Source organism: Puma concolor, chromosome B3 (assembly GCF_028749965.1).
Source record: "Puma concolor isolate L17-30 chromosome B3, mPumCon1.1.hap2, whole genome shotgun sequence".
NCBI lineage: Eukaryota > Metazoa > Chordata > Mammalia > Carnivora > Felidae > Puma > Puma concolor.
The window spans coordinates 495,796-518,504 of NC_141672.1; the positions used below are offsets into that span (position 1 = coordinate 495,796).

Here is a 22,709-nt window from a genome sequence, read left to right on the forward strand (position 1 = left end):
GAAGAAAGATCTCAGATACACAGCCTAACCTTACACCTTAAGACGCTGGAAAAGAACAGCTAATAAAACACAAAACCAGCAGAAGACAGGAAATACTAAAGATTAGAGCAGAAATTAATGTTATCGAAACCAAAGAAAAAAACGGTACAACAGATCAATGAAACTAAAAGCTGGTTCTTTGAAAGAATTAACAAAATTGATACACCAATATCCAGATTGATCAAAAAGAAAAAGGAAAGGACCCAAATAAATAAAATCAAGAATGACAGAGGAGACATCACAACGAACACAACAGAAATAAAAACAGTAATAAGAGAATATTATGAACAGTTATATGCCAATAAAATGGGCAATCTGGAAGAAAGGGACAAATTCCTAGAAACATATACACTACCAAAACTGAAACAGGAAGAAATAGAAAATTTGAACAGACATATAACCAGTAAGGAAATCGAATTAGTAACCAAAAATCTGCCAAAAGACAACAGTCCAGGACCAGATGGCTTTCCAGGGGAATTCTACCAAACATTTAAGGAAGAGTTAACACCTATTCTCTTGAAACTGTTCCAAAAAATAGAAACGGAAAGAAAACTTCCAAACTCTTTCTATGAAGCCAGCATTACCTTGATTCCAAAACCAGACAGAGATCACCTTAAAAGGAGAACAATAGACCAATTGCTCTGATGAACATGGATATAAAAATCCTCAACAAGATATTATCAAACCAGAAACAATAATACATTTAAAAAAATTATTCACCACGACCAAGTGGGATTTATACCTGGGATGCAGGGCTGGCTCAATATCTGTAAAACAATTAACGTGATTCATCCCATCGATAAAAGAAAGAACAGGAACCATATGATCCTCTCCACAGATGCAGAGAAAGCATTTGACAAAATACAACATCCTTTCTTGATAAAAACCCTCAAGAAAGTAGGGATAGAAGGACCATACCTCGAGATCATAAAAGCCATATATGAAAGACCCAATGCTAATATCACCCTCAATGGGGAAAAACTGAGAGCTGTCTCCCTAAGGTCAGGAAGAAGACAGGGATGTCCACTCTCGCCACTGTTATTCAACAGATTATTGGAAGTCTTAGCCTCTGCAATCAGACAACACAAAGAAATAAAAGGCATACAAATCAGCCAGGAAGGGGTCAAACTTTCACTCTTCACAGATGACATGATACTCTATATGGAAAACCCAAAAGACTCCACCAAAAAACCGCTAGAGTTGATTCATGAAATCAGCAAAGTGGCAGGATACAAAATCAATGCAGAGAAATCAGTTGAATTCCTATATAACCACAATGAAGCGACAGAAAAGAAAACAAGGAATCTATCCCATTTACATTAGCACCAAAAACCATAAAATACCTAGGGATAAATCTAACCAAAGAGATGAAACTCTATACACTAAAAATGATGGAAACCTCATGAAAGAAATTGAAGATGACAAAATATGGAAAAAGATTCCATGCTCCTGGATAGGAAGAACAAATATTGTTAAAACGCTGATAGTACCCAAAACAATCTACATAATCAATGCAAGCCTGATCAAAGTAACACCAGAATTCTTCACAGAGCTAGACAAATAATCCTAAAATTTGTATGGAACAGAAAAGACCCCGAATAGCCAAAGTGATCTTGAAAAACAAAACCAAAGCAGGAGACATCATAATCCCAGGCTTCAAGCTATACTACAAAGCTGTAATGATCAAGACAGTATGGTACTGGCACAAGAACAGACACTCAGGGGCATCTGGGTGGATCAGTCAGTTAAGCGTCTGACTTTGACTCAGGTCACGACCTCATGGCCCATGAGTTTGAGTCCCGCAACGGGCTATGTGCTGACAGCTCAGAGCCTGGAGCCTACTTGGAATTCTCTGCCTCCCTCTCTCTCTCCCCTCCCCCGCTCATGCTCTGTCTTTGTCTCTCAAAAGTAATAAATAAACGCCAAAAATTTTAAAAACAAAAACAAGAACAGACACTCAGGTCAATGGAACAGAATAAAAAACCCAGAAGTGGACCCAAAAACGTATGGCCAACTAATCTTTGACAAAGCAGAAAAGAATACGAATGGAATAAAGAAAGTTTCTTCAGCAAGTGTTGCTGAAAAAACTGGACAGCGACATTCAGAAGAATGAACCTAAACCACTTTCTTACACCAGTCACAAAATACACTCAAAATGGATGAAAGACCTCAATTAAGTCAGGAAACAATCAAAATCCTTGAGGAGAAAACAGGCAAAAACATCTTTGATATTGGCCACAGCAACTTACTACTCAACACGTCCCCAGAAGCAAGGGAAACAAAAGTAAAAATGAACTTCTGGGACCTCATTGAAATAAAAAGCTTCTGCACATCGAAGGCAAACAATCAGCAAAACTAAAATTCAACTGACATAATGGGAGAAGATATTTGCAAATGACATCTCAGATAAAGGGTTAGTATCCAAAATCTATAAAATCCAAAGGGTTAGTATCCAACACCCAAAACACAAATAATCCAGTGAAGAAACGGGCAAAAGACATGAATAGACACATCTCCAAAGAAGACATCCAGATGGCCAACCAACACATGAAAAAATTCTCCACATCACTCACCATCACGGAAATGCAAATCAAAACCCTAATGAGATACCACCTGACACCTGTCAGAATGGCTAACATTAACAACTCAGGCAACAACAGATGTTGGCAAGGATGCAGAGAGAGGATCTCTTTTGCATTGTTGGTGGGAATGCAAGCTGGTGCAGCCACTCTGGAAAGCTGTATGGAGGTTTGTCAAAAAACTAAAATATAACTACCTTATGACCCAGCAATTGCACTACTAGGCATTTATACACGGGACACAGGTGATCTGTTTTGAAGGGACACATGCACCCCCATGTTTATAGCAGCGCTGTCAACAATGGCCAAAATACGAAAAGAGCCCAAATGTCCATCGATGGATGAATGGATAAAGAAGATATGGTATTATATATACATACAATGGAGTCTTACTGGGCAATCAAAAAGAATGAAATCTTTCCATTTGCAACTACGTGGATGGAACTGGAGGGTATTATGCTAAGTGAAATTAGTCAGTCAGAGAAAGACAAAAATCATATGACATCACTCATATGAGGACTTTAAGAGACTAAACAGATAAACATAATGGATGGGAAACAAAAATAATATAAAAGCATGGAGGGGACAGAGCATAAGAGACTCATGTATGAAGAACAAACAGAGGGTTGCTGGAAGGATTTTGGGAGGGGGATGGGCTAAACTGGTAAGGGGAACTAAGGAATCTAACCCTGAAATCATTGTTGCACTATATGCTAATTTGGATATGAATTTTAATTAGTAAAACTAAATAAATAAATAATAAAAAATAATATATATAAAAAAGAAAATAATGAGTGATCATGACGTTGAGGTAAAAATTTCTTAAACATTATGCCGAAAACTCCATTAATAAAGGTAAAACTCCAAAACTGAAAAAAAGAAAAAGAATTCTTCATGTTGTCACACCACCATTCACACAAACTAATGTAGAAATGCATCCCTAACCCAGTCTTTCACTTTTAAAGAATCAAATCTAAGTGTGGAGTTTGATATATATGTCAGAGGACATGCAAATAGGGTCCTCTCTGTGAAGCTGGAAGGAAGACTAAAATTAAAATATTGCATCACAAACTTAGGGAAATCAGCAACTCCATAAACTGTAATAACATTCTTTTGAAAGGAGTCCCAAAAGAAGTGGAGAAAAAGAGGGATACGTTTTATCTGAGTGAATTATAGTGAAAATTTCCACAAGCTGGGGAAGGAAACAGATGTCCACATCTAGGAGGCAGAGAGAACACCCATTAAAATAAAAAAAAAAGCAGGCCAACTCTGAGACATATCATAGGAAGAATGGCAAAACATTCAGATAAAGAAAAACCCTAAAAGCAGCAACACAAAAGAAGACTCTAACTAACAAGGGAAGATAAAAAACACAATGGCAGTTGTCTCCACAGACACCTTCATGCAAGTAGGGAGTGGCATCATATCCTCAACATGTGCAATTGAAAATTACACAGCCAAGAATAGTTTCTCCAGTAAGGCAGTCATTCAGATACAAGGAGTGATAGAATTTCCCAGACAAACAAAAACCAAACAAGTTCATGGCCTCTAAATCAGCACTGCGAGAAATTAAAGGGGAACCTTTGAGTGGGAAGGAAGACTAAAAGTAACAAAGACTAGAAATAAACAGAGAAAATCTCCGGAAACAATCACTTTAGAGGTAATACAATGGCACTAAGTTTATATGTATCAATAAACACTGTGAATGTAAAAGGGCAACATGCTCCAATCAAAAGACATAGGATATCAGAATGGATAAAAACAAATACAAGATCCTCCTATACGCTGCATGCAATTGATTCATTTTCAACTTAAAATACCTATAGATTGAAAATGAGGGGAGGTAGAACAATTTATCATGCTAATGGACGTCAAAAGAAAGTTCCAGTACCATACTCATATCACACTACCTAGATTTCAAACCAAAGTTCATTACAAGAGATCAGGAAGGCAGTATATCATCATAAAGAGGTCTATCCAACAAGAAGATGCAAAGCTTTAAATATTTATACCCGAAAAATGTAAGCACTGAAATATATAAATCAGTTAATAAGAAACATAAACTCATTGATAATAGACAATATTAATAATAGAGAACGTTAACACTCCACTTACAGCAATGGAAAGACAATCTGAGCTGAAAATCAATAAGGAAACAATGGCTTTCAAAGACACACAGACTGAATGGACTTAACAGATATATTCAGAACATTCCATCCTAAAGCACCAGAATACACATTCTTTTTGAGTGTGCATGGAACATTCTCCAGAACAGATCACATAATCTGCCACAAATCAGCCCTCTGCAAGTACAAAAAGATTGAGATCATTCCATGCGCATTTTCAAACCACAACACTATGAAACTTGAAGTCAACCACAAAAAAATTTGGGCAACACCACCAATACATTAGGTTCCAGAACATTGTGTAAAAGCTGAATGAGATTTTCAGGAAATTACAGAAGCAACACAAAATACATAGAAGCAAGTGAAAATGAAAACATGCCAGTTCCAAACCATCTGGATGCAGCAAACTTGATGGAAGGGTGAAATGTGTAGCAGTACAGGCCAAGCTCAAGAAAGAAGAAAGGTCTCAAACACACAACCACTTTACAACTAAAGGAGCTAGAAAAAGGCCAGCTAATGAACCCTAAAGCCAGCAGGAGTAGGTAAACAAAAAGATTAGACCAGAAATAAATGGTATAGAAACAAAGAAAAACAGTAGAACAGATGAATGAAACTATAAGTTGGTTTTTGTAAGAATAAATAAAAATAATAAACCCAAGAGCAGACTTAGCAAAAACAAAAGAGAAAGGACAAAATAAATACAATTAGAATTTGAGAGGAGACATTGCGACTGACACCACAGAAATACAACTATGAGAAAATAGTTTGGAAATTTATATGCCAACAAATTGGGCAATCTGGAAGAAAGGGATAAATTCCCAGAATAATGTAAACTACCTAATCTGAAATAGGAAGAAATTGAAAACGTGAACAGGCTGATAATGAGCAAAGAAATTGAATCATTAATCAAAAATCTACTGACACACAAAATTCCAGGACCAGATAAGTTCACAGGTGAATTCTACCAGATATTTAAGAAGAGTGTCAAATATTCTATTTAAGTAGAATAGAATATTCCCGTCTTCCCAAACTGTTCCAAATAATAGAAATGGAAAGAAGACTTCCAAATTCATTCTATAAGGTCAGTATGACCATGGTTCCAAACCAGATTAAACCCCACTAAAAATGAGACTTAAGGCCACTAGCCCTACTGAGCATGGATGCAACAATTGTCAAGAAAATACTTGCAAATGAATCCAACAATACATTAAAAGGATCCTTTAACATGACCAGGTGGGATTTATTCCTTGGCTGGAAGGGTGGTTCAATAGTCACAAATAAATCAATGTAATACATACCATCAATCAGAGAAAGAATATGAACGATACGACCCTCTCAATAGATGCAAAAAAAAAAAATTTGACAAAGTACAGCATCCTTTCTTGATAAAACCCTCAACAAGGGATACAGAAAACATACCTCAACATCATAAAGTCCATACATGAAAACCCCACAGCTAATATCCTCAGTGGGTAGAAAAAAAAGAAAAAAAAAACTTTTCCACTACTGTCAGGAACATAAGAGGGATATCCACTCCCATAAGTCTACTTAACATAGCACTGGAAGTCTTATCCTTAAAAACAGACAACAAAAAAATAAAGGTATTCAAGTTGGAAAGGAAGAAGTCAAACTTGCCCTCTTCACAGGTGACATAACACTCTATATAGAAAACTCAAGACTCCACCAAAATATTGCAAGAACTCATACACAAATTCAGCAAAGTCACAAGGTACAATATCAACATACTGAAATCTAGTGCATTTATACACAGCAATAATGAAGAAACAGAAAGATAAATCAAAAAACAATCCATCCCGTTTACAATTGCACCAAAAATAATAGGATATCTAAAGAGTTAAAATATATATACTCTGAAAACTATAAACACAGTGAAAGAAACTGAGGATGACACAAAGAGATGTAAACACCTTCAATGTTCATGGATTTAAGGAGCAAGGAGTGTTGAAATGTCTTTGCTACACAAAGAAATGGGAGACTTCATGATTGTGGGTTTCATGCTATATTACAAAGCTGTACCTATCAATACAGTAAGCTACAAGCACAAAAGAGACACATAGATCAAAAGAACAGAATAGTAAACCCAGATATGGACTCACAAATGCATGGCCACCTCATCTTGGATGAAGTAGGAAAGACTATGTAATGGGAAAAAAAGACAGTCTTGTCAACAAAGGGTGTCGGGAAAACTGGACCAGAACATGCAGAAGAATGAAACTGAACCACTTTCTTACTCTATACACAAAAATAAATCTAAATGGGTTAAAGACCTAAATGTGAGACAGGAGACCATCAAATCCTAGAGAAGAACATAGGCAGCAACCTCCTGGACATCGGACATAGCTACTTCTTACTAGACGTGTCTCGAGAGGCAAGGGAAATAAAAGCAAACTTGAACTACTGGGACCTCATCAAAATAAAAAGCTTCTGGACAGCTAAAGAAACAATTAATCTAAAAGGCATTCTACAGAATTTAAAATGGTAATTGCAAACCACATATCTGATAAATGCTTACTATCCAAACTCTATAAAAAAACTTCTCATACTCAACACCCAAAATAAAAAAAAATCCAGGGAAGAAATGGTCAGAAGACATGAGGAGACACATTTCCAAACAAAGCATTCGGATGGCTAACCAACACATGAACATATGCTCAACATCACTCATCATCAGGGAATTACAAATCAAAACTAGAATGAGAGACAATCGCACACCTGTCAGAATGGCCACAATTAACAACTCAGGAAACAACAGGTATTGATGAGGAAGAGGACAAACGGGAACCCTTTTATACTCTTGGTGGGAATGCAAAGTGCCAGATCATTCCAGAAACAGTTTAAAATCTAAACATGAAACTACCTTCCACTCCAGCAATTGCTCTACTAGGAATTCACCCAAAGGATACAAAAATTCTGATTTGAGGACACACGTGCACCGCAATGTTTACAGCAGCATTAACTATGACAGCCAAACTCAGGAAAGAGACCAAAAGTCCCCCAAGTGATGAATCTGCTATATGTGTAGAATGGAATATTACACAGTCAGAAAAAAATGAAATCTTGCCATTTGCAATGATGTTGATGCAGCTGGAGGGTATCATGCTAAGTGAAGTAAGTCAGTCAAAGAAATACAAACACCATATGATTTCCTCATATGGGGAATTTAAGAAACACAACAGATGATCATAGGGGAAGGGAAAAAAGCGCAAGAAATCATAAAAAACTCTAAGGTTAGAGAACAAACAGGGTTGCTGAAGGGCAGGTGTGTGGGGGATGGAATAATGGGTGATGGGGATTAACTAAGCCATACGTTGTGATGAGTACTGGGTGTCAATGTAAGTGATGAATCAATAAATTCTACTACTGAAATTAATATCACACAATATTTTAACTAACAAAAATTTAAACACAAACTTAAAAATTAAAAATGTGGGAAAAAAAGAAGGGAGAATTATTGTCACAAATTCTCATGAACATGGAATTTAAGATAGTGAGTCTAACGTCTTGCATTTACCCATTTTATCCCTAAGGTAGTGGACATTAATTAATGTATGCATGAAGTTTCACAGCGGTGCCAGGTGGGCTGGAATTCAAACCACAGCTGACCTTCTCAACTCCACTGTGCCCACACATCAGGGGAAGCTTGTCCAGACACCTGCACAAGAACCCAGTTTGGGCCTCAGCAGGGACCCACATCTGCAGAACTAGAAAGAGTGGAGACTTAACACTTCCTGAGAAGCTCTGGGTTTCCTACCCTGACTTGCTATCTCAGCTCCCTTGTCTTCTTTCCTGTATCTTTTCAAAGAACCATGTACCCTGTTAGTGGTGCATGAAAGTGAGGGGCTACATGTTCTATAAACATTCAATATGATAGATCACATACAAGGGGACAAAATAAAGCCCATATGGTGCAGCCTGTCTTGCAGCTCCTATCACCCAATGTGGCAGAGTACAAGTAAACCTAAGTATTCGTTTGGTAACAAACAGCACAGCACGTTGGAAAAGCATTAAGAGATGAGAAGCAAGCCTGGAAGAATTCCACAAATGCAGATATGAGCTCCCCTTGGAAGGAAGAAGAAAAATTATAGTCCCAAACATGCAAGAGTAAAATAATTTTAGGAAATGATACAAGAGTTTCAATGTGTTCTATTCATGAAGTGTCTGCAAAGTGTCTGAAAGTGACAATGCAAAAAATGGATTTTCAGGGTTTCACATAGAATTTCAAAGGAAAAATCCTGTGTCAAGGACTTGGTTGTTTGCACAGAGCTCAATGGCTCCTGAGACATATAGAAAGCCCACCACCTGAAAAGGTAAACGTGTTTTTTGACCCAGGAGCACATCTATCAAATCTGATGAGCAGTCTGGCCAAAGAGACATAGCATAGCAACTCTTGTGAAATTTGAACTTCAATTTCAGCATGAGAACATAATTTCCATATATTATGAAAAAAAACATGCCATGAAAATGAGTTGCTAGAGTGTATAAATTGAAAAACAAACAACAAAACACTAAGTCACCAGAGACCAATTAGGGAACAAGTCAACGTTGAGAGAAACCAGAAAAAAACAAGACTTTTAGTTACATTCTAAGTTAAGAAATAAGTGGGGTGCCTGGGTGGTTCAGTCGGTTAAGTGTCTCACTTCAGCTCAGGTCTTGATGTCACGGTTTGTGGGTTTGAGCCCTGTTGTCAGGGTCTATGCTGACAGCTCAGAACCTGGAGCCTGCTTCAGATTCTGTGTCTCCTCTCTCTCTCTCTCTGCTTTTCTCCGCTCACATTCTGTCTCTCTCTCTCAATCAAGAATAAACATTTATAAAAATATGTTAGTCACAAGCAATCAATCATCAAAAAATGAAAATTATAGCTAAGAACACAAGACCCATAAAAAGAAATGGTATAAATAGACTTTGTGAAAATCAAATGTTTATCTGCCCAGGTGACAATCAATAGTAAGATAGGTTACAGAGTAAGAGACAATATTCACAAATTGCATAACCACCAAGGGACCTGCATCTTGAATATACTAAGAACCATCAACAGTCAATAGGAAGAAAGGAAACAAACCTCGATAAAACAAGCACAGCCTTGTGTAGTAGACCTCCTATCCTTGAGGTTATAGTCACGTTAGGTACGGACTGGAGAAGACTCTTCACACCATCGACTGTCAGGGAAATTCAAATCAAGAATGCAATAGATGCCCTATACACACATCCTGATGGCTCAGGTATGAACAACTCTAACAACAACATCCAGGTGAGCATCCAGCATACGTGGGCCCTCAAACAATGCAGGTAGGGTTGAAAAATAAACACCAGCTCTGGAAAACCCGTTGGCTGTTGCTTATGAAATTATACATGGATGACATAAAAAGGATCCTGGAAATACCACTCCCGAGTATTTGTCCCTGAAGAATGAAATCCCATGCTCAGAAAATAAATGGTGTGTAAATATTTATAGCATCTTTATTAGTGTTAGAAGCTAATAATATGGCAAAAGTCTTTCTAAATATAAAGGAATAAACCAACTACGAAACTTCCATCAATGGGATGCTTTGCCAGAGAACTGTGACACTACTGATGCACACCTGAAACCAGGTGCAACTCAAAGACATGATGTGGAGGGAAGGGCGGTAGTCTCTTAATTACAGAGGTGGTGTGACCTGGGACATTCACACAGCCAGACCATGGTGACAGTGGTTTGGTTGGGCATTCCTTATCTCTTTCTTTCCCAAACCACATGATGAGATACTCTGCTTAATTTGAGTGCACTCCTATGTTCAACCATCCTCTGATGTATGGAGTCTCCACAGACTGAACTCTACAACCTCGGACTCTTCTGAATTGAGACTTGTTGAGGCCATAATCTGATATGTGTTGTGACAGGAGCTGTTACCTTCACTGTCCATGTCTCTGGCTCTCTCCTGAAGGTAAGCAGGAGTAGGTTAGGAATCCTCCACTGAAACCATCTGTCTCCTGCACCTGACTCTCCCACAACATGAGGCCCAGACCTTCCTCACACTCAGCTGCAAATGAAGTCAGTTGCACAGGAACAGATTTGCACCTTGCTTTAGTGGATTACTCCAGCTCCCCCTTTACCTGGGCAAAACTCTTGGCAAAGATCTGCAGTGTCTGGGACAAACAGGATTCCAAACAGTTTGGAAACTGAGGGCTCAGCTTATGGGTGGGTGACAACTTCAATTCTTTGAGGCTTGCTTGTCCTTGTGGCATGAGACCTCTGCCATACAAGTCAGGTCTGGGGTAACCAGGCTCCCAGCATCCCTAGTGGACTGTTCCCAGGGAAGAGTTTCCATTTTGGCAGTGGGGCTGCAAACAATGAGTGAGGTGCAGCATTCAAAGTCAACATAAAGAAATTTGTTACATTTTGATACAACAATAATGTAGCAGGAGAAATAGAAATCAAGGAATTGTTCCCATGTACAATTACACCAAAAACCACAAGATACCTTGAAATAAACCTAACCAAAGAGTTAAAAGATTTTCACTCTGAAAAATCTGGGACATTTATGGAAGAAATTGAAGAAGACACAAAGAAATGGAAAAATATTCCAAGCACATGGATTAAAAGAAAAAACATTGTTAAAAAGTTGATACTACCCAAAGCAATCTAGACATTCAACGCAAGTAATTCAATGCAAATATCCGTGTCTAATAATGCCAGCATTATTCACAGAGCTAGAACCAGTAATTCTAAAATTATCATGGTATGGGAGCCTGGGTGGTTCAGTTGGTTAAGCGTCTGACTTCAGCTCAGGTCATGATCTCACAGTCCGTGAGTTCGAGCCCCACATTGGACTCTGTGCTGACAGCTCAGAGCCTGAAGCCTGCTTCAGATTCTGTGTCTCCCTCTCTCTCTCTCTGCCCCTCCCCTGCTCATGCTCTCTCTCTCTGTCTCAAAAATAAATAAAAAACATTTCAATAATAAAATTATCATGAAACCACAAAAGACCCTGAATCCACAAAGCAATCCTGAAAAAGAAAAACACCTGGAGGCATCACAATTTAGATTTCAGGCTATATTACAATGCTATAGTCATCAAGACAGTATAGTACCTGCATAAAAATACACACATAGATTAACATAACAGATTGGAAAACCCAGAAATCGACCCATAACTATATGGTTAACTAATCTTCGACAAAGCAGGAAACAGTATCAAATGGAAAAATGAGAGTCCTTTCAACAAATGGTGTTGAGAAAACTGGACAGCAACATGGAACTGTAATGAAACTGCACCACTTTCTTACAATATGCACAAAAATAAATTCAAAATGGATGAAAGACCTGAATGTGAAAAGGGAAACCATCAAAATCCTAGAGGAGAAGAAAGGCACAAACTTCTTTGACCTTGGCAGAGCAATTTCTTACTAGACTTGTCCCCAGAGGCACGGGAAACAATAGTGAAAATGAACTCTTGGGATATCATCAAGATAAACAGGTTCTACACAGCAATGAATCCATCAACAAAACTAAAAGGCAACTGACAAATGGGAGCAGATATTTGAAAATGACATATCAGATAAAGAGTATTCAAAATCTATGAAGAACTTATCAAACTCAACACTCAAAAAAACAAATAATCCATCATGGATAAAGAAAATGTGGTATATGGGGCGCCTGGGTGGCGCAGTCGGTTGAGCGTCCGACTTCAGCCAGGTCACGATCTCGCGGTCCGTAAGTTCGAGCCCCGCATCAGGCTCTGGGCTGATGGCTCAGAGCCTGGAGCCTGTTTCCGATTCTGTGTCTCCCTCTCTCTCTGCTCCCCCCCCCCCGTTCATGCTCTGTCTCTCTCTGTCCCAAAAATAAAAAAAAAAATAAATAAAAACGTTGAAAGAAAATGTGGTATATATACACAATGGAGTATGACTCGGCAAACAAAAAGAATGAAATCTTGCCATTTGCAACTCTGTGGATGGAACGGGAGGGTATTATGCTAAGTGAAATGAGTCAGTCAGAGAAAGACAAAAATCATATGACTTTACTCATTTAAGGTCTTTAAGAGACAAAACAGATGAACATAAGGGAAGGAAAACAAAAATAATATAAAAACAGGGAGGGGGACAAAACAGAAGAGACTCATAAATATGGAGAAAAAATTGAGGGTTACTGGAGGGGTTGTGGGAGGGAATGGGCTAAATGGGAAAGGGGCACTAAGGAATCTACTCCTGAAATCCTTGTTGCACTATATTCTAACTAATTTGGATATAAATTTTTAAAAATAAAAAACAAACATGTTAATGACAAAAAAGGAGAAGAAAATTACCTCCACATGAATAGGGCCCCTATGAAAGCCCACCTCTGACAGCATATTGAACAGTAAAATACGAAAACCATTCCTGCCACATCAGGAGCCAGGCAATGATGATCACCCCCAACATATGTATTCCACATGATAATGTGAAGAATAAACATGCTGCCTCAAACCATATAATCGTGTCACATTGCTGATTTGGATGAAAGCCACGTGAGAAACAGCCAGTCCAAGGACACTCAAGACCGTCCTTTGTCCCTTGACATCAGGAAATAAATCTCCCTTGGGAAAACTCCCTTCCCTGTGCCAGGAGGGGAGAAACATCCTTAGCACCAGAATAAGGAACACAAGGACAAGAAGGATGTGCAAACAAACCTAGTTACTTGTTGACAAATTAAATAGCCCAAACCCACACCTTTGCCTTAACTCTTGCCAAATCCAAAGTTTTGTTGTCTGAAAGTCACAAGTGCCACCTGCTTTGTTCATTCTCTGGGTATCATATCATTAGGAAGGCCATGCACTTGCAAAATGAAATTTAACATCCCCTTTAGATCAGTCTTATTTCAATTGAATCCTTACATGGGAGTCTAGGATAGACTTATCCTACAACTGGAAGAAGTACCCACAAACTTTGGCAATAAAAAGAAATAAAGACATTTAAATCAGTAAGGAGGAAGGAAAATTACTTGTTTGCAGATGACATGATCTTAAACATAACAAAAGCCTAGAGATACCACAAAAAATGTTAGAACTAATTTTTAAAAATGAGGAAAAGGGCAGGATACAAAAAGAAAAAAAATAAATGAATAAAAAATAAACCACCTGTGATTCCACACACCAGCATTGAAATATATGCAAAACAAATAACAAAATAATACAATTGAAAATGGCACAGAATAAAGTATTTTGTATTAAACTTCAAAAAGTATGTAAAACACTTGTAGAGTGAAAATGATCTATGTTGATGAAAGGCCTGTAAAAATGCACAAGGGCCTGCAAATATACCTGTGCTCACTGATTAGAATTCTTCATACTGTCACAGCACCATCTACACAACCTAAACTACAAGTGCATCCCTAACCCTGTCGTTCACTTTTAAAGATTCAAGTTTAAGTCTGGAGTGTGATATATATGTCAGAGCACATGCAAATGGGGCCCTCTCTGTGCTGATAAAACCAGCCCAGCCCTGACACTGCAGCTGGGAGAGAAGCCCCAACCCCGGGTGTCCCAGGTGTTCTCATTCTGTGATCAGCACAGAACACAGACACCTAACCATGGAGTTTGTGCTTGGCTGGGTTTTCCTTGTTGCTCTTTTAAAAGGTAATTCATGGTGAACGAGAGACACAGAGTATGTGAGTGGGTATGAGTGAGAACCAGTGGATGTGTGACAGTTTGCTGACCACGATGTCTTGTGTCTTCAGGTGTCCAGTGTGATGTGCAGCTGGTGGAATCTGGGGGAGACCTGGTGAAGCCTGGGGGGTCCCTGAGACTCACCTGTGTAGCCTCTGGATTCACCTTCAGTAGCAACAGCATGAACTGGGTCCGCCAGGCTCCAGGGAAGGGGCTGCAGTGGGTTGCATATATTAGATATGATGGAAGTAGCACAAGCTACGCAGACTCCGTGAAGGGCCGATTCACCATCTCCAGAGACAACGCCAAGAACACGCTGTATCTGCAGATGAACAGCCTGAAGACCGAGGACACGGCCACATATTACTGTGCAAGAGACACAGTGAGGGGACTTCACTGGGAGCCCAGACACAAACCTTCCTGCAGGAGGGGAACAGCACCACCAGGGGGCGCACACTATGCACAATTCTACTTTGTGTTCCCAGGAGCAGGTGCAGTTGGAGGACACAGACAGGTTTCCTGTCAGGGTCTTGGGGCTTCCTCTACACACAGCAGTTTCCCCAGGGAGCCTCTCTTGACACAGGATTCTGTGATTACCTATTAACTCTGAATTAGCAACTGTGTTGTCATAGGAAAACTACCCTAACATGCACAAAAGACGCAGTTCGTTGCATTGCTTACTCCTGTCTCTCTCTATGAGTGAATTGCAGATTTCCTGACGCACAACAGCTGAACCTTTACAGGAGTCCAAGATGCACTCACTGTGCAGCCAGGACCACAGGATCCCACAGCTCCCCATCATCTTCACCCAGTGCTTTCCCCAATCAAACAACGTGACACTTCCCTCCTGGCACTTGCTACTCAGGACTTTAAATGAGCTACAGCTTTATTCAATTCCTCTAAAGAAGAGATAATTCATCTCCGTGTATTAGTCAGGATTCTCCCGAGGCACAGAAACCAAAGCACATCAGTTTATATGACTAAATACATTGATAAGACCCACGTTCCACTCTCACATGCTGGAGACCCAGGAAAACCAGTGGTGTAATTCTCATCTGATTCTGAACTAGTGTCTAGTCTCAGAACGTGAAGAGCTGATGATGTAACTCTCAGAACAAGGGCCAGAGGAGACCAATGTTCCAATTCAAACAGGCACATGGGAAGTAAAACTGAGGGAATTCCTCCACCCTCTGCATCAGTTTCTACTCAGAACCTTAATGGAATGGGTGATGCCCAGGCAGACAGAAACCATGGATAGAAATTCCAGTCTCTTCTGTAACACATCACAGACATCCACAGAAACAGTGGGGAATCTGGGTACCCATGATGCAGTCAAAATGACACATAAAAGTAATCATGAGAAGTCAACCTCCTGTAAACGCGGAGTTCAAGGACTGAAGATTTAGAAGTCCATGCCATGACTGGCATGGAGCCTGGTGGGCATAGCTGTGCTTCTGTGGAGAAGGAGGGCTGGGTCCCATAGGGGGCATTGTGGTCTGAGAATCCCCTGGGCGACTTGGGAAGAGACAGTTCCCTTCTCAGGGTGCATTTCGTAAAGGGTGCATTTCCTCTCATGGGGCAGGAGAGCTGACAGGCACCATTGCACTGCTCTGGTCATTAGCATAGGAGCCTCTGCTGAGAGCAGCTAACTGGAATCTGCCTTCTTGTTGTTCTTCACCATGAACTCCAAGCCCCTAGTGTTCATGCAACTGCCCTTCTGGGGTAACTAGCTCCAGGCACAGCACAGAGAGACCCTCTCCCAGAGGATCAGTGATGTCCCTGTCATATTGAGTTCATATAATCTAGAGTTTTCAAACCCAGCTAGAGCTCCTGAGAAAAAAACATAAGAGCCCTGTGCCGCCAGGTGGGCCAATGGCTTGGACATGACAGGGTGAATGCAGGGTTCTGATGGAAGCCTGGGACCCATGAGTACAGATTGTTCTCCCTGTGTGAAGGCTTCCTGAACAGGGGTAGCTGGGAACTCCAACTCCAGGGAATAGATAGGGAGCTGATGGCAATATTTCCTCCCACCATTCAGGATGGACAGAATTCAGTGAGCAGCACAGCACCTCCTAGTAGAAGCTGAGCCACTGACACCAAGCTATACCCCCCGTTGCCTTCCTCAGATGCTTCCTTACTAGGGAAAGAGTGCCTGGAACCCAGACCAGCAGTGCTCCCCTCCCTCAAAAGACGACATATACCCCCACAGGCACCAAGTCTACTGACCATATAGTGAGGCATAACTTCACCTCTAGGGGAAATAGGAATTAGTCTCTTTTAACAGTCAGAACAAACTCACCTAGTTAAAATTCACAACATTGTGGACAATGTCTAAACACTCATCACTGGAGACAAGGAGAAACTCTGCAGAGGACTTAGCTGAAGGACAGAGCAGCCAATACACGACAGCACAGTGCACACAGAACACACAACAAATGCTTCCTAATGTGTCAAGCCCTCAACAGTAATTGAACACTTCTCAATAAAGACACTACTCTAGAAGCAGAAAACAAAACGGGATTTTCTAAAACACTTAAGAAAGCGGAGACATAGAAATACACCATGATGGAGGAATTCATCCCAAAATAAAAAATGATAAAAGGACATTGCCAGGGATATTATTAAAACACATACGTCTAATATGCCTCAAACAGAATTTCTAAAAACTCTCACAAGGAAATAGAATTTTTAAAAACTATCATAAGGATACTTGGTGTGCTTGAGGAAAGCATAGGAGACATTTGATAAACCATTACTGGATATAGAAAAGACCTAAAACCTAGTCATGCTGAAGTTTTAAATGTTGTAACTGAGATGTGAAACTGATTGTATATAATGACCTCAAGGTGGAAAGAAGCAGATGAATAAGAGACATAGAAGATAAAATTATGGAGGAAATGAAGCAGAAAGGAAGAGGCAAATTAAAATATTGCATCACAAACATAAGTTTATGGATCTCAGCAACTCCATAATGTGTAATAAAATGCTTCTCAAAGGAGTCTCAGAAGAAGGAGAGGGATAAAACAAGGGAAGAAGAGTTATCTGAGTGAATTACCATGGGAAATTCCCAAACTGGGGAAGGAAACAGACATGCACATCTTAGAGGCACGTAGAACGCCATTAATTCAAAAATGCAGGCCAACCCTGAGACATATCATAGTAAAATTGGCAAAACACACAGAAAAAGGAAAACCCTAAAAGCACCAAGACAAAAGAGGTCGCGAACTAAACAGGGAAGACAAAAGAAAAGATTATGGCAGATGTATCCACAGAAACCTTCAGGCAAGAAGGGAGTGACATGATATCCACAACATGCTCAGTTGAAAACTATTCAGCCAAGAATACTTTATCAGAAAGGCTGTCATTCGGATACAAGAAGAGATAGAATTTCCCAGAAATGCAAAAATTAAAGGAGTTCATGGCCTCTAAACCGGCCCTGCAAGAAATATTAAAGGTGATTCTTTGAGTGGCAAAGGAAGACTAAAAGAAACAAAGACTAGAAATAAGCAGAGAAAATCTCCAGAAACAGTGACTTCAGAGGTAACACAATGCCACTAAGTTTATATCTATCAATAATCACTGTGAATGTAAAAGGGAAAAATGGTCCAATCAAAAGGCATAGGATATCAGAATGGATTAAAAATACAAGACCTTCTATACACGACATACAATAGACTCATTTTCAACCTAAAGCAACTGTAGATGGAAAGTGAGGGGAGGGAGAACAATTTATCAGGCTAATGGATGTCAAAAGAAAGGTTTAGTACAATATTCATATCACACTAACTAGATTTTACCTAAGTGTGTTACAAGAGATGAGGAAGTCAGTACATTATCATGAAGGGGTCTACTCAGCAAGAAGATATAAAGCTTTAAATATTTATACACCAAAATTGTAAACACTGATATATATAAATCAGTTAATAAGAAACATAAAAAACTTATTGATAATAATACAAGAATAATAGAGAACTTTAACACACCACTTACCGAAATGGACACATCACCTAAGCCAACATTAATAAGGAAACAGTGGCTTAGAAAGACACACCTGACCAAATGGACTTAACAGATATATTCAGAACATTCCATCCTAAAGCAACAGAATGCTCATTCTTTTTGACTGCACATGGAATATTCTCCACAACAGATCACATACTATGTCATAAATCAGCTCACTACAAGTTCAAAAAAACTCAGATCATACAGGCATATTTTCATACCAAACACTATGAAACATGAAGTCAACCACAAGAAAAACTTTGGCAACACCACTAATACATAAGGTTAAAGAACACTGTGGTAAAGAATGAATGAGATTTTCAGGAAATTAAAGAAGCAATAAAAAATACATAGATGCAAATTAAAATGAAAACATGCCAGTGCCCCATCTGGATGCAGCAAAAGTGGTTGGAAGAGGGAAATATATAGCAATACAAGCCAAACTCAAGAAAGAGGAAAAATCCCAAACACACAACCACTTCACAACTAAAGAAGCTAGAAAATGAACAGCAAATGAACCCTAAAGCCAGCAGGAGAAGGTAAATTAAAAACATTAGAGCACACAAATGATAAAGAAACAAACAAAACATTAGACACATCAATGAAAATATAAGTTGGTTTTTGGAGGCATAAATAAAAATGATAAACCCAAGGCCAGATTTACCAAAAACAAAAGAGAAAGGACTAAGTTAATATAACCACAAATTTAAGAGGAAAGATCACAACTAATGGCACAGAAATACAATAGGAAGAAAGTATTTTGGAAATTTATATGCCAACAAACTGGTCAATTTGGAAGAACTGGATAAATTCCTACAGTAATGGAAACTACATTAACTGAAATAGGAAGAAATAGAAAACCTGAACTGACTGATAATGAACAAAGCAATTTATCCATAATAAAAACTCTACTGAAACACAAAAGACCAGGACCTGATGGCTTCACAGGTGAATTCTACCTGATATTTAAAGAAGAGTGTAAATAATCTATTTAAGTAGGATGGAAGATTCTAGTCTTCTCAAACTGTTCCAAATAATAGAAATGGAAAGAAAACTTACAAACTCATTCTATAAGAACAATATGATCATGGTTCCAAATCAAATCAAACCCCACTAAAAAGGAGACTTAAAAGCCACTAGCCCTAATGAGCATGGATGCAACAATTATCAAGAAAATAATTGCTACTTGAATTCAAAAATACACTAAAATTATTTTTTACCACGATCAAGTGGGATTCATTCCTTGGCTGTAAGTGTGGTTCAATATTCACAAATAACTCAATGTCATACAACACATCTATAAGATAAAGGATAAAAACTATATGATCCTCTCAATAGATGTAAAAAAAGCATTTCACAAAGTACAGCAACCTTTCTTAATAAAAACCCTCAACAAGGCATAGAGGAAGCATACCTCAACATCATAAAGACCATATATGAAAACCTCACAGCTAATATCCCCCAGTGGGGACAAAAATCTGTTCCTCTACTGTCAGGAACACAAGAGGGATGCCCATTCCCATCATTCTACTTAACATATCACTGGAAGTCTTATCCTCACAGACAACAAAAAGAAATAAAGGCATTCAAATTGGCAAGAAAGAAGTCAAACTTGCACTCTTCAGAGATGACATGACACTCTATATAGAAAACCCAAGAATCCTCCAAAATATTGCAAGCACTGATACACAAATTCAGCAAAGTAACAAGATACAAAATCAACATGCAAAAATCTATTGCATTTGTATATAGTAATAATGAAGAAACAGAAAGACAAATCCAAAAAAATCCATCCCCTTTAAAATTGCACCAAAAATAATAGGATAAATAAAGGGTTAAAAGATCTATACTCTGAAAAATATAAATACGATGAAAGAACTGAGGATGACACAAAGAAATGAAAACACAGTCAATGTTCAGGATTGAAGGAGCAAGTATTGTTGACATGTCTATGCTACACAAAGAAGCAGGAGACTTTATGATTGCAGACTTCACGCTATATTACAAAGCAGTAGTCATCAAGACAGTACGCTACAAGCACAGAAGAGACACACAGATCAATCGAACAGAAGAGTAAGCCCAGATATGGACTCACACATGTGTGGTCACCTTATGTTGGATGAAGTGGGAAAGACTATGTAATGGAAAAAAAAAAGACAGTCTTCTCAACGAAGGGTGTTGGGAAAACTGGACCAGAACATGCAGAAGAATGAAACTGAGCCACTTTCTTACACCATACAAAAAATAAATTCAAAATGGGTGAAAGACCTAAATGTGAGACAGGAGACCATCAAAATCCTAGAGGAGAACTCAGGCAGCAACTTCTTTGATATCGGACATAGCAACTTCTTACTAGACGTGTCTCAGAACGCAAAGGAAATAATAGCAAACATTAATAACTGGGGCCTCATCAAAATAAAAAGCTTCTGCACAACTAAAGAAATAATCAACTACACTAAAAGGCAACCTACAGGATTGAAAAAGGTATTTGCAAATTACATATCTCATAAAGCCTTACTACCCAAAATCTACAGATAACATATCAAACTCAGCACCGAAAATACAAATAATCCAGTGAAGAAATGGGCAGAAGACGTGACTAGACACTTTTCCAAAGAAAGCATCCAGATGGCTAATGAAAAATACTCATCATCACTCAACATCAGGGAAATACAAATCAAAACTATAATGAGATAAGACCTCACAACTCTCAGAATGGCTAAAATTAACAACTCAGGAAACAAGAAATATTGATGAGGATGAGGAGAAAAGGGAATCCTTTTATACTCTTGTTGGGAATGCAAAGGGGTGTGGCCATTCCAGAAAAGTTTAAATACTTAAAACTGAAACTACCTTGCACTCCAGTAATTCCTCTACTAGATATTCACCCAAAGGATACAAAAATTCTAATTTGAGGGGGCCCATGCACTCCAATGTTTATAGCAGCATTAACAACGAGAGCCAAAGTGAGGAAAGAGACCAAAAGTCCACCGAGTGATGAATGAGCTATATGTATACAATGGAATATTACTCAGTCAGAAAAAAAGAAGGAAATCTTGCCATTTGCAAAGATGTTGATGCAGCTAGAGGGAATCATGCTAATCAAAGTAAGTCAGTCAAAGAAAGACAAACACCATATGTTTTCCTCATATGGGCAATTTAAGAAACACAACAGATGGGGAAGGGGAAGGGGAAGGGGAAAAAAGCAAGAAATCATAAAAAAAAACTCTAAGGTTAGAGACCAAACTGAGGGTTGCTGGAGGGCAGGTGGGGGATGGGATAATGGGTGATGTGAATTAAATAGGCCACGTGTTCTGATGCATACTGGATGTGAAACTAGGTGATGAATCAATATATTTTACTACTGAAATTAATATTACACAGTATGTAATCTAATAAAAATTTAAACACAAACTTAAAAAGTTAGAAGAGTGGAAAAAAAAAAGGAAGGGAGAAACATTGTCACAAATTGTCATGAACATGGAATCTAAGGTAGTGAGTCTAACTTCTTGCATTTACTCATTTTATCCCTAACTGCTAGTGGACATTAACATAATTGACTTTTCCAGTGGTGCCAGGGGGGCTGTAATTCAAACCACAGCTGCCCTTCTCGACTCCACTGCAGACACCCCATGGGCAGCTTGTCCAGACACCTGCACAAGAACCCAGGTTGGGCCTCAGCAGGAACCCTCATCTGCAGAACTGGAAAATGTGGAGAGTTGACCATTCTTGCCAGGCTCCTGGTTTCCTCCCGCGACCTTTCTGGCTCCACTCCCTTATATTCTTTTCCCTTCTCTTTGAAAAGAAGCATGTCCCCTGTTTGTGGTGCATGAAAGTGAGGGGCTATGTGTTCTATAAATGTTCAATATGACAGATCACTTACATGGGGACAAATAAAAACCCATATGGTGCAGCCTGTCTCATGGGCTCCTATCACCCAAAGTGGCAGAGTACAAATAAACCTAAATATGCATTTAGTAAAACACTGTACAGCACGTTGCAAAAGCATTAGGAGATGAGAAGCCTGGAATAATTCCACAAATGCAGTATGAGCTCCCCTTGGAAGGAAGAAAAAATCTTATACTCCCAAACATGCAAAACAAAAAATAATTTCAGGAAATGATAAAACAGTTTCAGTGTGTTCTATTCATGAAGTATCTGACAGTGACAATGCACAGAATGAATTGTCAGCGTTTCACATAGAATTGTGAAGGAAACATCTTGAGTCACGAACTTGCTTGTGTGCACAGTGGTCAATGGCTTCTGACACATATAGAAACCCCAAAACCTGGAAAGGTTAACGTGTTTTTTGGCCCCAGAGCACATCT

At 38.9% G+C, this 22,709-nt stretch overlaps 1 pseudogene across 1 annotated transcript in view; it reads left to right on the forward strand.

Annotated features, from left to right (window-relative positions):
• LOC147579585 (immunoglobulin heavy variable 3-74 pseudogene) overlaps positions 1-22,104 on the forward strand; it is a 60,873-nt pseudogene extending 38,769 nt beyond the window's left edge. Inside the window, exons 2-3 of the transcript XR_015251829.1 lie at positions 14,451-14,870; positions 21,923-22,104. The product of XR_015251829.1 is annotated as an immunoglobulin heavy variable 3-74 pseudogene (transcript). The remainder of the gene's footprint in view (positions 1-14,450; positions 14,871-21,922) is intronic.
• Positions 22,105-22,709: the final 605 nt, after the last annotated feature.